Genomic DNA, 17542 nt, shown 5'->3' with positions numbered 1-17542 from the left:
CCCTTTATCATTTGTATAAAGGAGGAATAGTGACGTATTGGAATTAGTCTTGCATCCTGCTACATTATGAAGGTGTTTACGTGTTGGAGGAGGGAGACCGCTTGTTGGATGCCGGCTGCTTAGTCCCAAAATAATCACACAGAAACTATATTATTTAAATCACTGCTTGACCCATTATTCTAGTTTCTTTTGGCTAACTTTTGTATGTAGTTTAACCCATTTCTAGTAATCTGTGTATTGCCACAAGGCTGTGTCTTACTGGATAAAGTTCTGACATCCGTCCCTGTTGGGGTTAAATGGCTTCTCTCTTTCTTCCAGCATTCATTTAGTTTTCCCTGTCTACCTCTATTCCCTGCGTAGACCCAAGGCAGTTTCTTTATTAACCAATGGTATTCACAGAATACAGAGTGGAATCCCACATTATTTATGAGTTGTAGGAATTCCTTGGTATAATTTCTGGGGCCACTTATATGAACTATCATACCATCAGGAAATAGTGAGAGTTTGACTTTTCTTAAAAAATGGTTTGTATACCCTTGATTTTCTTTTGTTGTCTTATTGCTCCAGCTAGGAACACATGTACAATTGAAAAGATATGGAAATCATGGACAATCTTATCTTGTTCCTGATCTCAGTGGGATTTCTTTGAGTTTCTCTCCATTTAGTTTGATGTTGGCTGTTAGCTTGTTGTATGTTGCCTTGAAGTATGTTTCTTGTATCCCTGCTCTCTCCAATAACTTTATTTTGAAGAGGTGTTGTATTTTGAGATGATCATGTGTTTTTTACAAGTTTGTTTATATGGTGGATTACACTGACAAATTTTCATATGTTGAACCATCTCTGTATCTCTGGAATGAAGCCGACTTGGTCATGGTAGATAATTTTTCTGATGTGGTCTTGGATTCGGTTTGCCAGTATTTTATTGAGTATTTTTGCATCAATGTTCATGAGTAAGATTGGTCTCTAACTCTCTTTCTTAGTAGTGTCTTTATGTTGTTTGGGTATCAGGGTAATTGTAGCCTCATAAAAAGAGCTTGGCAATGTCCCTTCTATTTCTGTTGTGTGGAACAATTTGAGGAGTATTGGTATTAGTTCTTCTTTGAAAATCTTGTAGAATTCTGCGCTGAAACCAGCTGATCCTGGACTTTTTTTGGTTGAGAGATTTTGATGACTGTTTCTATTTCTTTAGCAATTATAGGTTGATTTAACTTGCTTATCTGGTCTTAATTTAATTTTGGTAAGACATATTTATCCAGAAAATTGTCCATATCCTTTAAGTTTTCCAATTTTGTGGAGTACAGGTTTTCAAAGTACTACAAGATGATTCTCTGGATTTTCTCCAGGTCTGTTGTTATGTCCCCTGCTCATTTCTGATTTTACTAATATAGATAATCCCTCTCTGACTTTTGTTTAGTTTGGATAAACGTTTGTCTATTTTGTTGATTTTCTGAAGAAGCAACTCTTTGTCTCACCAATTCTTTGTATTGTTTCCTTTGTTTATATTTTGTTGATTTTAGTTCTCAATTTGATTATTTCCTGCCATCTAGTCCTCCTGGGAGAGTTTGCTTCTTTTTTTTTTTCTAGAGTTTTCAGGTATTCTGCTAACTCACTAGTGTGGAAAATTTCCAGTTTTTTCTTACAGACCTCAAAAGAACAATACTCAACTTCATACGAAAAAGCACAAAACCCAGAATAGTCGAAACAATTCTGTATAATAAAGGAACTTCTTGAAGCATCACAATCCCTAACTTAAGCTCTACTACAGAGCTACAGTACTGAAAACAGCCTAGTATTGGCATAAAAACAGACAGGAGGACCAATGGAATCCATTCAAAGACCCGCTATCAATCCACACACCTACAAATACCTGATTTTTGACAAGAAGAAAAAATATCAAATGAAAAAAAGAAAACATATTCAACAAGTGGTGCTGACATACTGGATATCAATATGTAGCAGAATGAAAATAGATCCCTATCTATCGTCATGCACAAAACTCAAATTCAAATGGATTAAAAACCTCAACATAAAACCAACTACACTAAACCTCATAGAAGAGAAAGTGGGAAGTGCACCTAAACACATTGGCATGAGAGACCACTTCCTAAATATAACCTCAGTGGCACAGACACTGAGAGAAACAATTAGTAAATGGGACCTCCTGAAACTGAGAAGCTTTTGTAAAGCAAACGTCATGGTCAACAAGACAAAATGGAAGTATTCAGAATGGGAAAAGATCTTCACTAACCCCTCGTTGGATAGAGGGATTGATCTCCAAAATATACAAAGAACCCAAGAAACTGATCATCAAAAGAATAAATAATCCAATCAAAAAGTAAAGTACAGACTTAAACAGAGAACTCTCAGCAGAGGAATCTAAAATGGCTGAAAGACTTAAGGAAATGCTCAACATCCTTAGTCATAAGAGAAATGCAAATCAAAACAACTCTGAGATTCAATCTTATAACTGTAAGAATGGCCAAGATAAAAAACACCAATGACAACTATTCTGAAGAGGATGAGGGGTAAGGGGAACACTTCCCCATTGCTGTAGGAGTGTTAACTTGTACAGCCACTTTGGAAATCAGTATGGTGATCTTTCAGAAAATTAGGAAACAATCTACCACAAGACCCAATAATAACACTTTCAGGTATATACCCAAAGAATTCTCAATCATACCACAAGGACATGTGCTCAAATGCATATGTTCATAGCAGTGTTACTTGTAATAACAAGAACCTGAAAACAACCTAAATGCCCCTCATCCAAAGAATTATTAAAGATGATATGGTACATTTACACAATGTAGTACTGCATAGTGGGAAAAAAAATCTTTTAATTTGGAGGAAAATAGATGGATCTAGAAAACATTATCGAATGAGGTAACCCAGACCCAGAAACACAAGTGTAGTATGTACTCAGTCATAAGTGGATTTTAGACATAAAGCAAAAACAAAAAACAAACAAGCAAAAAAACCAAGCCTACAATTCACAACACTACAGAATCTAGACAACAAAGAGGACCCTAAGAGAGACATACATAAATCTAATCTACATGGGAAGTAAAAAAAAAGAGGAGATCTGCTGAGTAAATTGGGACCATGGGGTTCATGGAACAGGGGAGCAGGGGGGTGGGGAGGAAAGCAGGGCAATGAGGAAAATGTATAGCTCAATAAGATCAATATAAAATGGAGTACATTTATGGTTGTGAGCCTAGCCTTTAACGGCTGAGCCATCTCTCCAGCCCTCAGGACCGGGAGGGGTACACCCACACACTGAGACAATGGGGATGTTCTATCGGGAACTCACCAAGACCAGCTGGCCTGGGTCTGAAAAAGCATAGGATAAATTTGGACTAGCTGAACATAGTGGACAATGAGGAAGAATGGGAACTCAAGAACAATCGCAGTGGGTTTTTGATCCTACTGCACGTACTGGCTTTGTGGGAGCCTAGGCAGTTTGGATGCTCACCTTACTAGACCTGGATAGAGGTGGGCGGTCCTTGGGCTTCCCACAGGTCAGGGAACCCTGATTGCTCTTAGAGCAGATGAGATAGGGTGACTTGATCGGGGGAGGGGGAGGGAAATGGGAGGCGGTGGCGGGGAGGAGGCAGAAATCCTTAATAAATAAATAAAATAAAATAAAATAAATGGAGTACAGTTCTAAACAGAGACTTCTCAACAGAATTTCAAATGGCTGAGAAACACTTAAGGATGTTCAGCATCCTTAGCCATCAAGGATATATAAATCAAAACGACTTTGAGATTCCATTTTATACCTGTCAGAATGACTAAGATAAAACACAAGCAACAGCTTATGCTTGAAAGCATGTGGAGTGAGGGGAACATGCCTTCATTGTGCTGGTGGAAACACAAACATTTTTAATCACTTTGGAAATCAGTATGGTGGTTTCTCAGAAAACTGGAAATGAATCTACTCCAAGACACAGCTATACCACTCTTAGGCATATGCCCAAATGATGCTCTATTATACCACAAAGACACTTGCTCAACTATTTTCATAGCAGCTTTATTTGTAATAGTCAGACCTGGAAACAACCTAGATGTCCCTCAACAAAGGAATGGATAAAGAAAACATGGTGCATTTACACAGTGGAGTAGTACTCAAATGTTAAAAACAAGGTCATAAGGCAGTTTGCACGTAAATGGATGTAGCTGTTTTTTTTTTCCATATTCTTTGGCGACCCACCACCCAGCTCTGAAATAAATACATGTTGACTTATACTTACATATGCATGCTCAGTCTTAGCTTGGCTTGTTTCGATCCAGCTTTTCTAACTTAAAATATTGTTTCTCTTTCGCTACATTTTTCCTTTCTTCATTATCTTTCTTTCCTTCTTATTCTGGGGCTACCATGTGGCTGTCTGTCTGGCCTCTGGAGTCCTCCTCTCCCTCCCCTTTTTGTCACTCCTCACTCTCTTCCCTAAATTTTTCTTCTTATTTAGTTTCTTTGCCTACCAGCCCCACCTATTTCTCTTTGCTCCCTCGTTATTGGGCATTTAGCTCTTTATTAGACCAATTGGGTGTTTCAGGCAGACAAAGTAACAGGTAAAGTAGCACAGTTTCAGAGAGTTAAATCAACGTAAAGGAATGCGACCCGTCTTTGTATAATTAAACAAATGTTTCATGGCATAAATTAATGTAACACATCCTAAACTAATATTCCACAGCAAATGGTTAGAACTAGAAGAAAATCAGTGAGATAACTAGACCGAGGGAAAAATACATACTCATTCACAAGTGAATATTAGCTGTAAAGTAAAGGATATCTAAGCCATAATCCACAGATCCCAAGATACTAGGTAACAAGAGGTTTCATGGGGAGGCGGGACACGGGTTCTCCCTGGAAAGGGGAAATAAAATAGATTTCATGGGTGGACTGGCAGCAGGTTGGGAAAGGATCATGAACCATCAGGTTGGGGCACACGAGACATGTACTGAAAGAGACTACTGGAAAGGAAGGGCATTTCGGGGTCAAGTAAAAACCTAGCAGGGAATCTCCCAGGGACTCTAAAAAACACAAAATTAAAACAAAACAAATAAAGCTTATGCTTCTAAAAGAGTTGAATCATGAAAAGTTATGATGATTGGAGGACAATATGGGATGGGAGTTAGCTTTGCCATGTGGCTTTCTGAAGAATCCAGGTCCAAATAGGATCTATGGGGCTGATACACAGCCAGGTGCCTGCATCCTGGTCAAGCAGCTGGTCAGGAGGCTTGTTAAAAAAACGTGATGCTGCTGTCCGGTGCTCCCAGCTGATTCTGCTTCACACGAAGCTCCTCTCCCTCTGAGCTTCTCATCAGCTTTGTGCTTGATTGATGGAATGCTAAACTTGTTTCTTCAGTAAACTCTGAGCAAAATGGGCAGCTTCTCCATGTATGGGAGACACACATGAACAGTGTGGAGAGAGGGAAAGGATGAAAAATTTCACAACAACAGAAACATTAAGATGATATATATATATATATATATATATATATATATATATATATTAAAATAAAAACCACACGAGTGTAGAAAGCCTCATTAATATCTCCAATGGATCACTTAGACTTAGTTGGTAGCCCTCAGGTACAGAAGTTTCCGTTCTCTCTGGCTACATCAAATGGAACAGGAATGGGTGACACTTGACCCGCTAATGGCAGGTAACTAGAGGACTGAATGGTCAGTTACCACTGATGGCTCTTCCCGTTTTGGTGAAGGTATAGGTTATATTTCATCTGTCAAGTATTTACCTCTATTTGTTCCAAAATGTGTTTGAGGAAGAAGATGGGTGAGAAACCATGCCTGAACACGGGCTGAGATTGGGCTCAGAAAGGTGAAAACTCATCACGGCATGTGTTGGCTGCACAGTCAAAACCTATCACCATCCACTGCAAGGGGAGGCAAGCATAAAGGACAGCGCTGCAGGTGCCACTTCCTTAGCTGACATGGTTTCACATTGAGGTCAGGACTCGACTGAGGCAGAAGTAATCCCTCCTAGCTGGATTCTCTGTGCCCACGGTGGAGGGAGACTGTTAATCTCTTTGAAAATGTTAAAAGAAGAGTATTTTGCAGAGTCTTAATTCCTTTATGAGATTTGGCACTGATTTGAAGTAAGAACATAGCAATCTTAATGTGAAAGATCATTCATTGTTACCACCTTTAAAATAAATCAATAGGAAAAGCATAAAGTTTGGCAAATGTCTGCTTACGCCTTATCGCAAGTATGAGCATTTTCTTTCTGGGCTGAAATACTTGCATAGTTCTTTCCAGACATAATGCCAGGTTGACATTGAGATGTGCTATGTCTGTGAACTCTTATATAGGCATTGCCGTGATTTCCTGTATAATGGGTTGCTGTGATCTCCTGTATAGGTATTGGTTTTAAGTTCCCATTTAGATATTAGCTGTATGTTCCTATATTGACATTGTGAGTTTCTGTATAGGCATTGGCTATGAATTCCTTTATATGTCCTGGATTTGACTTTCTGCATTGTCTCTGAGTTGCTGTATAGGTGTTGCGGGAGGTCCTTCTGCTCCTCCAGCCAATAGCTGCTGAGATACCAGCCCATTGGGGCATGGTCTCTCTCCCTTTAAAAAAGCGACTACTTCCCTTCTTGCTCTCTTTGCTTCCTGCTCCAGTTTCGGCGACTAGACTTCTTCCTGATTGCGCAGAGGGCTGTTATCTGGGACGGTTATCTGTAAGTTTTTTTTCCCCTTTAAATAAATACCACCCTATTAATCATAATTCCAAACTGGTGTGGCATTGTTTGTGACTTACGCCTTCATCTAGACATTGGTTATGAGTTTGTATACAGGCCTTGGTTGTGAGTTTCTTTATAGGCATTTGTTGCTAATTGCTGTACAGGCATTGGCTATGAGTTCCTTATAGGTATTGGTTGTGACTTGCTGTATAGGCATTGACTCCACTTTCCTGTTTAGGTTTTGGCTTTGAGTTGCTATATTGACATTGGCTGTGAGTGTCTGTTCAGGCATTGATGGGAGCTACTCTATTGGCATTGGATGTGAGTTCTTTTATTGACATTGGCTGTAGGTTTCTGTATAGGCATTGGCTGAGCTCCTGTGTGAGAACTGGCTATGAGTTCCTGTATAGGCATTTCTTGTAAGTTCTTGTATAGGCATTGGTTGTGAGTTCCTCTGTGAGTTCCTTTTTAGGCATTGGTGGTGAGTACCTGCAGTTGGCTTTGACCATCATCTTAAAGCCTTATGTCACATCATACAAATGTCAAAATTTCAGTTAATAAAAGGTTTTTCGTGTTTATGTCCCCAGGAAATATTGTGACTCTTTTTATGTTTTTATTTTTATCAGGAATGGTTGAATGTATTAATTTAGTGGCCACTATCAGGAATATAGTGGCAGCATCATATTTCCAAAATAAATAAAATTTGGTGCTTTGGGGCTTATGACTGTGTGGTTCTTTTTGATTCACTAGATGCTGTAATTATTGCTCTCTGGCTTCCATTTAATGATAATCTATTTCATGATAGTTTGTCCTTGAAATCTATATACCCTTTGCTGTGAGTGCATCACCAATCATTTTATATATAAGTGAAAGTTTTAGATTAACATGTGTATACATAAATGCTTTGGGAACTGGAGATGAGTCTTAGCTGCTATTAAAAGTAAGTGCACTACGTTCTAATCTGTGGTCTTTTCTTCACACATACACATACACAGAAGCCTCCATTTCCTCTCTTTATTTTTGCTCCTTCCATTTTTCATTTCCACTATAGCTCTTCATGCAGGTTTGTTTGCTTCATTGAGATCAAAAGATCAATTCTTAATATAAGTGACCTCTCAAAAATTTATTTCTATTTCTGTTTTCCATCTGTTTCTGGGTAAGGGTACTGAGAATGATAGAATAACCAGAAATAAGAATACTTTTCTGACATGGAAAAGAAACCAATAGGATTCTATGTAGTATCCAGTTATAGATGTTTTCTAATCCCATATATCTCTTTATCTACTCTTTATTCTCATCTATTGCAGCAGAAAAAAAAGCTTTTTACATTGTTTTGAGAAATCAGCACAGAAACAATAATACAATGCTTAAAAATTTCTGTGTTTGACTATTTCATAATTCTATAGCAAGCATAAGAAAAGGATATTTAGTTAAACATGCAATTAAACTACAATATAGTGCATTAAACTATTATATTATTGAATAAATTTCCAAAATTTGAGCAACATATAATCTATAATTTGAGCTGTATTTAAAAAGAACCATAACATTTCTTTCAAATGAAGAAGACAGATGGTATGATTTATCTCAAAGATTACACTATTCTTAGGATAAACACAAGATGTTAAAACAAATTCTACTTTGTAGTTGGCCTTAAAAATAAATATATAAATCAAGTCTTGACTACATTTGTTACAGTTTTAATAAAACAGGGCATGGATGATAGAGTTAATACATGTTAAACTGGGCATAGCCAACAGGCAAAGCCCCATCATCAATCCTAGCCATTCTACTTAGCATTTTAAAAACTGTTGCTGGTCAAAAAAAGGATTACAGATATGCAGTAAAGACAGAAAAAAAAAAAGACCTCTAACTGGGTCACAGTGTTGGATAAAAGTATATGGGCTTAGAAGAGAGAGATGAAAGAGTATAGACAGTCTTAGACTAAAAGAGTAAAGATAATAAATACTAAAAAGTAATAGACCCCCCCAAAAGAGCCATGTAGAGGAGAAATATACACAGAAAGTCTGGATTATGTGTATTATTGTGTTTTCCTTGAAATTCATTTTTTTATTTTATTATGTATACAATATTTTATCTGTGTGCATGCCTGCAGGCCAGAAGAGGACACCAGACCTCATTATAGGTGGTTGTGAGCCACCATGTCGTTGCTGGAAATTGAAGTCAAAACCTTTGGAAGAGCAGGCAATGCTCTTAACCACTGAGCCATGTCTCCAGCCCCTTCTTTGAAATTCTTGACTGCAGAAAGACATTTGATTCTAGGGGGTGCTAAACTAAACTAATACATACATTTTATAGGTATCTTGACTTCAAAATTTGAATCTAAGGATATGTTATTTTGGAGAAGAAATTTTGCCATTGTTTATACAGATTCCTTCCAGGCTAATGTGATTTCATGGAACAAGATCCCCCTAAAGGTCTCCATGAACCTTAAAAATACTTTGTCCAACAGCAGGAAGCAGTTTGGAGAAAACTATGCCCAAATTCCCAAAATGATTGTGTATAAATATTTATTTTTATTTTAAAAGTGTTGATTATGACATAGAGATGAATACTTCTATTGGTATGGATCTTGGCACATTGATACAAATTTAAGGTTGATTTTGTTATAATTTTTATACATATTTTTGCTCTTGTAAGTTATTATGTTTATATAGTTCATTCAAAAATGTAATATATAATAAAATTACAGATTAATAGATAATTGTTTATAACAGTTAAACTTGTAGTCATGTCAGGTTTTCTAGATATATAGAAATGTATTTTAGTTAGATAGATAATCTTCGACAATTCAAGACCTACAAAATATGGCATTTAAAAGGTTTTAAGAAATTAGACTTTTTTTGATAGTGAGACATGTCTGCTTCTGGCAGTACCAATTACTTCAGAGAGGTTGATGGGCATTGAAAAAACTTGTTATGTAATTTGCCCTCAATGTGACAAGGCTAGCCATTTTGGCAAGCCTTGCCTGAACTGCTTGATGGTATGCTGTATGAATTGTACATGCAGGACCCACAGAAAAATAACTGCTGAAATTGCCAAAAGATGGGATGGTCCTTTAGGGTTTTGCTTTATGACAGAGTCTGCCAGACATTCTGCAGGACTCAGAAGAAAGTGACTAAAAACTGCTAATATAGACAAAACAGTCTTGCAAATTTCGTGCTTCATGGGAAAGTCTCTGAGATACCATGCGCCTGTAGGCTGAAGATAGATGCTCCAGCATTACAAAATATCTTTGGGTGACTGTTCAGGCAGCAAGATGTCTCTGTTAATTCTAGAGTTGGAATTTGCTTCTTCCTGTTTACTTAGGTAATATTGTATCTTTCTGGGGTCTATGGTGGAGTTGAAGACAGATAGTTAGTTATAGTCTTCCTTAGTTATAAAAGATAAATTAGGAATGAAACTTCAGACTCACAAAGATAAAATAGATAATATAATATTTTCTTTAATTTTGCCAAGATACAAATAGGCTAAATAGTATAACGATAATTCTTGCTTGTTTCCTGTTTTGTTATATGCAATTTTACTTTGTTAAAGTTAAAACTTCATTTTCATTTAGGTAGAAAAGGAGAGAGAATGTGAGATTCTCCTCTGTATGCTGTGAATATGTTTTATTACCAATGGTTAATAAAGAAGCTGCTTTGGTCTATTACAGGGAAGAATAGAGCTAAGTGGGAAAACTAAACTGAATGCAAGGAGAAAGAAGGCAGAGTCAGGCAGATGCCATATAATGCTGAAGGAGAAAAATACTGAAACCTAAATGGTAAGCCACAGTCTTGTGTGATATGTAGATTAATTGAAATGGGTTACTTTAAGATGTAAAAACTAGCTAGAAATATGCCTGAGCCATCAGCTAAACAGTGTTGTAATGAATAAAGTTTTGTGAGATTATTCAGATCTTGGTGACTGGGAAATGAATACACAGTTTCCACTTACAGACTACGGCAGGGAAGAAAATCCTTACTAGCTCTATACCTGATAAAGGATTAGTATACAGAATATATAAAGAACCTGAAAAGAGTCAGGGCTTCTAATAATCCATTCAATAAATAACCAAATAAAATAAATATCACTTTTAAAATGATGTATCACATGAATACTAAAAACCCACAATCCTTAGCCACCAGTGAAATACAAATTAAAATTATATGGAGATTTTATATAATCCTTTCACAGAGCGAGCCATCATTAAAACAAACAATAACAGATGCTGGTGAAGCTGTGTTGTTAAAGGATAGTTTACACATTTCTAGTAGGGAAATAAATGAGTGAAGGCATATGAATATAAATATGGAGGTTCCCATAAACTAAAACTACAATAAACATATATGATCTAGCTCTACAACTCCCAAGCATATATCATAAGAACCCAATTTAATATGTTACAGAGACATTATTAAATTTGTGCATATTGTTACACTATAAAAATATCCGGGTTATGGAAGTGGCCTAGGTATCGTCCTACAGATGAATAAATAAGTAAGTTGATATAAACATAATAAATTATTAGATAGACAAAAAGAATTAAATTTTGACGTTTGCAGAAAAATCTGTAGGATGTGGAGATCATTATATTTCACTATCGATGCTAGACTGAGAAAAGCACTATGTTTTCCCTCACATGCTGAATCTATATTTAAAGAAGGGGGCACGAGCTAAGAGAGGAGGGGAAGTATGTAAAGCACATGTGAGCTGACAACAGAACCAGACAAGGGTGGAAGAGGAAGTACACTCGGAATGAATCAGAGTAAACATAATGATACTATTAAAATATTACAAAGAAATCCAGTATTTTAAATTTTAAAATACTTTTAATTTTTAATTAATTTTATTTAAAACTAACATAAAATTAATTTTATATTTATATAAATTATATAAATATAGTTACATATAAATAATTTTAAATAAATTAATAATAAACCCAGATCTAATACAAAGCCACAGTATATGTAGGGGTCAGGGATACAGACAAGAATAACTCAACAGATCTGTGGAACAGAACTGAGATCCCGGAAGTAAACACTGAGACATTATGACAGGGATGACACTGATCAGTAGGTGTTGTTCTCTCAGGCAGTTGGAGGTAAGTAGTCAATACTTTAGAGAAAGAGAGAAAAAAAGAGCTTCTATTTAAGTTACACCATTCCAAAAAGTTAACTGTAAATGAATTAAAGGACTAAATGTAAGAAGCAATAATGTACTTGAAATGAAATACTGAGGTGTGCTTATGAGTGTCATGATGAGTACATATTTTTAAAGAAAGTTATAAATGAGCATGCCTCAATAGATAGTATTTGATGAGTTTGATGACTACACAGTAAAATATGAAAGATGGAAGACAGAGCAATCACAAAAAAGAAAGGTTGGAAGATGACTTGCAAGTGGTAAGCTTCATGTGTATATTTAAATGATCTAATTGAATATATTATATAGCTAATCTTGATTGTTAACTTTATTGGGTAGAGAAGACAGTAGCTTATTAAAGCACATGCTTGGGTGTGTCTATGACTGAATTTCCAGACAGCATTAACGTGGTCTGAATGAATGTGGGAAACATCATCCCATTACATGGGGCCCTGGGTGGAATAAGAGAGGGAAAGGGAAAGCCATTAGGCAATGTCGCTCTCTGCTTTGAGAAAGGTTTGCAGCACTGTGGATTTTAACCTCTAGATCCTAGCTAACATTTTCCTCCCTCAAGTTGTTTAGGCCAGGTATTTTGTTACATTAACAACAGAAAAGCCAACACAGAACTAAAACATCTGCTGGGAAACTTGCTAAATGTGTATCAGACCAGGTGAATCTTGGATTTCTTTAGTTTTTCTAGTAATCAAGGAAACATCTCTCAAACAAGGTAATGATGCATGCTACTAGTTTGCCTAGAAAATAGAAAACTTAACTATTTGATGTGTTAAAGAGTTCCATTTGCATTTGTCTTATTTTGGATCCCTCCATAATTGATCTTTTAGCATTCAGAGAGGTGGGTCCGTCAATAGCAGGATGTGTGGCACAGGGAAGGAGGAACAAGAATGATTTCCATAACAATGAGGTCTGTATACCAGGATCTTGTAAAGAAAAATGCTGGTGGTCGCTGGTCCATTGTTCATGTGAGTCTCCAAGAGTAGTTAATGGAACACAGGTATCTGACAGGCTGAGAACTGATATGTGCCTTTAAACATGGTAGCCAGTCTTTTGTGATCTCATTCTAAGATCCCTACATACTGAAAATAAAAAACAGTCCAGAGAGCTCCAGCTGGAGTTCTCCTGAAACTCCCTTTTCATCATTCCTTAGAATTTTTTTTCTAATCTTAATCATGTGTGTGTACATGAGAGTGAGCTGTGTATTTGAATGCTGTTGCCTACAGAGGCCAGAAGAGGGTGTGAGATCATCTGGAGCTAGAGTTACAGGTAATAGTGAGCCACCTAATGTGAGTGGTGCCGGGAACTGAATTTGGGTACTCTTCTAACTGTTATCTCTCCGGGTTTTACATCTATTTCTTGCATAGAATCTCGCTCCTTAATTATAAAATTCACTAAAATCACTTCTAGCCCATCTCCATTTCTTCTGCCTAGATACCCAGAAATGATTTCTACCTGGGACTTCCTGTGGTCACACCAGGTTGGAAATTAAATCAATGCCTCTTTGCTCAGCTATCATCAGATAAACTTCTTGTGGTAGATGAGCACTAACACAGAGACCCACAACTGGACAAAGAACAGAGAGCTGGAGAGATTTTGGAACATTCAGCCCTAAATAGGATGTCTTCTTCAAACTCTTCTACCCATGACTCAGGGATTTAAGAAGAAGAGAAGGCTCAAAGACTATGAGAGCCAGAGGTGATGGATGACTTCAAGAAGACAGTGTTCTAAAGACATAGCAAGACTGATGAACGTATGAACTCCGAGAGACTGTAGGAGCATCTTTAGGACCTGCACAGGTTCACATAAGATGGGGTTTCAGTTCTGAGAAGGGGAAATGACAGGAGATCACAACCCTAGCCTAGAAGCTATCTGCAATGGATGCCTACTTGCAAATAAAAAAATTATTTTTTTTTACAATGGAGTCTCACTGAGTATATTAACCATACTTCAGGGAAGGCTCTATACCCAGAAGTAGATGGCCTACACAAAATGAACTCAATGGTAATTTTGTAAAATTTTTGTTTCATATTTCTTTGTTTGGGCACTTTTTTTTTCTTATTGGGTTTTGCTTGTATATTTTGGTTTCTATTTTGGGGGATTTTTGTTTTGTTTCTCTAGTGTGTGCTTCTTTTTGTTGTTGTTTGTGTTTGTTTTTTTAAAGGTAAATAAGGTGGGAAAGAGGGGATGGGTACTAGGGGAAGAGGAAATGCATGCTCAAAAAAATATTTGATAGGGGAAAGTCTTCTGTTTTGTGTTAATTTCATTGGTTAAATAAAGAGACTGCCTTGGCCCTATAATAGGACAGACAGAACAGAATGCTGGGAGAAAAGAGCTAAGTCAGGCAGTCGCCATGGTTCTCTGACCCCAGACGGATATAGGCTAGAATCCTTCCTGGTAAGACACCATCTCATGGTGCTACACAGATGATTAGAAATGGGTTAATGGAGATATGAGAATTAGCCAATAAGAGGCTACAGATAACGGGCCAGGCAGTGTTTAAAAGAATACAATTTGTGTGTAATTATTTTGGGTAAAGCTAGCCGTGCAGGAGCTGGGTGAGAACGCAGCCCGCCGCTCCTCACAACAGAGTGGCACCCAACGTGGGGCTCGAACCCATGACCCTGAGATTAAGAGTCTCATGCTCTACAGACTGAGGTAGGAGCTGGGCGGGAATGCAGCCTGCCACTCCTCACAACAAAAAGAAAAAACGTGTCTAAAATTAGAGAAAGGAAGAAATTGATAGACTGGATAAAATATTAAGCTAAAAGAAACAAATGAACAAAATGCAGTATAGGAAATGAAATTCTAGCAGCAGTAAGATGTACAATCTAATTGCTCATTGCACTCGTGCATCTCTGGAAAAAACTATAATGGTTTCAGCTAGATTTCTCTGTTGCTAACTCTGGTCTTAGCAAGCCAGACTGGGGTTTAAGGCTTTTGTCTTCTGCCTTTGGTTACAGAGTGAATGCAATCATCTCCCAGGTACAGAGACAAAGCCTTCTGGGATTCCTAGTGTTAGCCCTGGGTTTGAGAGCCACATGTGTGAACACTAGACATTGAATGTGTCAGGTTCTTTCGCAAGAGTCAGTTCCACGTGTCATAAAATGTCCATCCGTTTGACATACATGCAGGTAGAGTGTCTTTCAGAGGAGACAAGCCTTAACAAGATCAGCAAATGCCAAATCTGTTCTTTGAATAGTATTTGGAGTTCTGTTTATTTGAGAAAAAAGTGTCAGTTTTCAGTTTGCTGACATCACAGAGATAGAAAAAGCCATATCTCAGCGATCACTAGTGCAGCAAAGAGCATTCATCCTGGAGAAAGGAAGCTGTGTAGAAAGACAACAAAAGAAAAGAGGGAACAAAATCTGGTGCAGCTGACATCCCATGGTTGATTTCTATTGGCTAGAACAGTTGCTTGTCATCCCAGTCTCATAAGAACTTCCAGACTGAGACTCACTCTCTGTCTCATTTTAGCAAATGAGCATTCTTTAATGCAAGAGCTTTTCAAAAGTGTTTGACAGTCTGAATTTCAATTGGAACTGGTGATAATGAAGCACATATCATTACTGTCTTGCAAAACTTCTGGGTGTAAGGAAAAGGAGTTGGTTATAAGCAATGGCTCAGAGAATGTTTTTAAAGCATTCTTCCTGAGGGAGGAGAACACCAATTACACAGAGTCAAATAGTCAGCCTTGAAAACTTACAGAGTGAGTACGGTATAGTTAAGAATTTAGGAATATGCACATGTATGTATCTATGATTTTATGTATGTATGTGTACATATGCATGTGTATATATGCATGTAACAACAATTAAAGAAAAAGAGGCCATACATTTGAAAGAGAGTAAGGCAGGATACATGGGAGAATTTGGGAGGAAAGGGAAGTGGGGAAGAGTGTCATTATATTATATTCATAAAAATGTGATATTTTAAAAATAAAACATTTTCCCCTTGCCAGAAACCACATTTTCATGTCCTGTCCTGCAACATTCTTCTATCTAAATTCATTCTTGTTTCTTCTAAAGACTTCTGTTCATTCTGGGCTCCCGTATTGATTTGGAAATGGTTTTTCCTATGAGAGGTAGTAAATTAAACCTTCTCATTGGCTAGTTTATGTTTGCAAACTTGACTGTAGGCTTATATTACTCCAATACAAATATCACTGGAACAAATCCACTCCCTGGAGGCAGAAGTGGGCTGTAAGGGCTGTGAAAGTGTCCTGCCTATCATGCCATTTGAAGAAAACATGAGGTAGAATAAAATTTGGGACTATGGTTATAAAGAAAACTGAAGGGAAAAAATGTGCCCCTCCTAAAAGCAAACACCTTCAACTTTTTCAAGAGCCAACATGAGTTTTATAGGCCTTGGTTTGACAAACAAAGCCATAACATTTCCCAAATATATTATTTCTTTCTATGTAAAGCGAAGAAATGTTTGAATGCATGCTTGAGGAAGCTTGCTTATGATGTTGATCCTGGAATAAGCTGTGATCCTTTTTCCTCATCAACAAAACAGAAATTATGCTAAATGGTTTGTATAGTCTCTTCCAGAATTGAGACTCTTAAAAGTAGTATTTTGAATGACATTATCTAATAGAGTCCTTATATAATGCTATCTACCTAGATATTTTTGCTTACTTTCTAAGAGTTCAAAGCTAGAGTGCATTTAAAATGTCTTTTTGTTAGTTTGTTTTATTTCTCATTTTGTTTTATTGCCAGTACTAATTAAAGGTAGCTATCTTACTGTGTTTATAAGGACAGAGGCAGTCATTGTAAAATTTACTACAGTTCTATCTCCATACAATTGAGAAATTTATTCTATTAGAATTCTATGTATCTTCCAGTGAAAGTGTTAAGTAAAACAAGAAAAATAAATATTTGAAACCATTGGCTGCCCTGTAATTTCTTTGTCTACTTGCATGGGTGATTTTTTTTTGCATGCATGTATTTCCTATTTGAATTAATGAATGTATTTTAGTTTGTTATTTCAGGGTTAGCCTCTTGACAGTTAAATGCCATTCAGAAGCAAAACTCAAATCTTTGGTATGAAATCTGACATTGATGCCAATGTACTATGGTGGACCCTAAAGATAGATGTAAAAACATTCATTCTAAAATGAACAGGTTTGAGTGCTCTTTCTGGAAGGGTCTTTAGCAGTTCTGAATGGTTGTAATGATAGCGAGTTCTTTTTATTATTATTAATACTAGATATAAATTCCATTCTCTGTCTTATTCTGATTTTTTGATAGACCCATGTTTATTATACTCTGGTCAAGGTACCATCAACTGGGTGAGCAATTGCTTCTTTCTCCTATCAAGCAGATAAAGCAGCACATCTTAGAAAGTCTCCAGGAAACTCTTAAGGAGAAACAACTTCGATAACTGGTGGACATCACCTTTCAATTATACTTTAAAGCCCTAAGTGAGACTGCCATCCAGTTCTTGGGTTTATTTACTTAATAACTAAAGTTTTGGGAGAATCTTCACTATAGTCCAAGGAACAATCATTATACTCTGATAGAAAAATAAAGTAAATGAAAGAGTAGTTAGATAATTTTGATGACTCGGCAAAATGAACAATTGTGTTCATAGGTACTGAGGAGGTCACTGAGTTTTGCTATTGGTTAAAACACATTTTAAAACTAAGTTTCAGCTCCTATTACTTTGGATTTTT

At 36.8% G+C, this 17542-nt stretch overlaps 1 protein-coding gene across 4 annotated transcripts in view; it reads right to left on the bottom strand.

Moving 5' to 3' along the window:
- The window catches only part of Nkain2 (sodium/potassium transporting ATPase interacting 2), a 1019122-nt gene that overhangs the window by 158405 nt on the left and 843175 nt on the right, over positions 1-17542 (bottom strand). The window lies entirely within an intron of this gene.

The sequence above is a fragment of the Microtus pennsylvanicus genome, chromosome 1 (assembly GCF_037038515.1).
Source record: "Microtus pennsylvanicus isolate mMicPen1 chromosome 1, mMicPen1.hap1, whole genome shotgun sequence".
In the NCBI taxonomy this organism is placed as follows: Eukaryota; Metazoa; Chordata; class Mammalia; order Rodentia; family Cricetidae; genus Microtus; species Microtus pennsylvanicus.
Note: the sequence above shows the minus strand (reverse complement) of the source record. Positions and strands in the feature narration are given on the sequence as shown.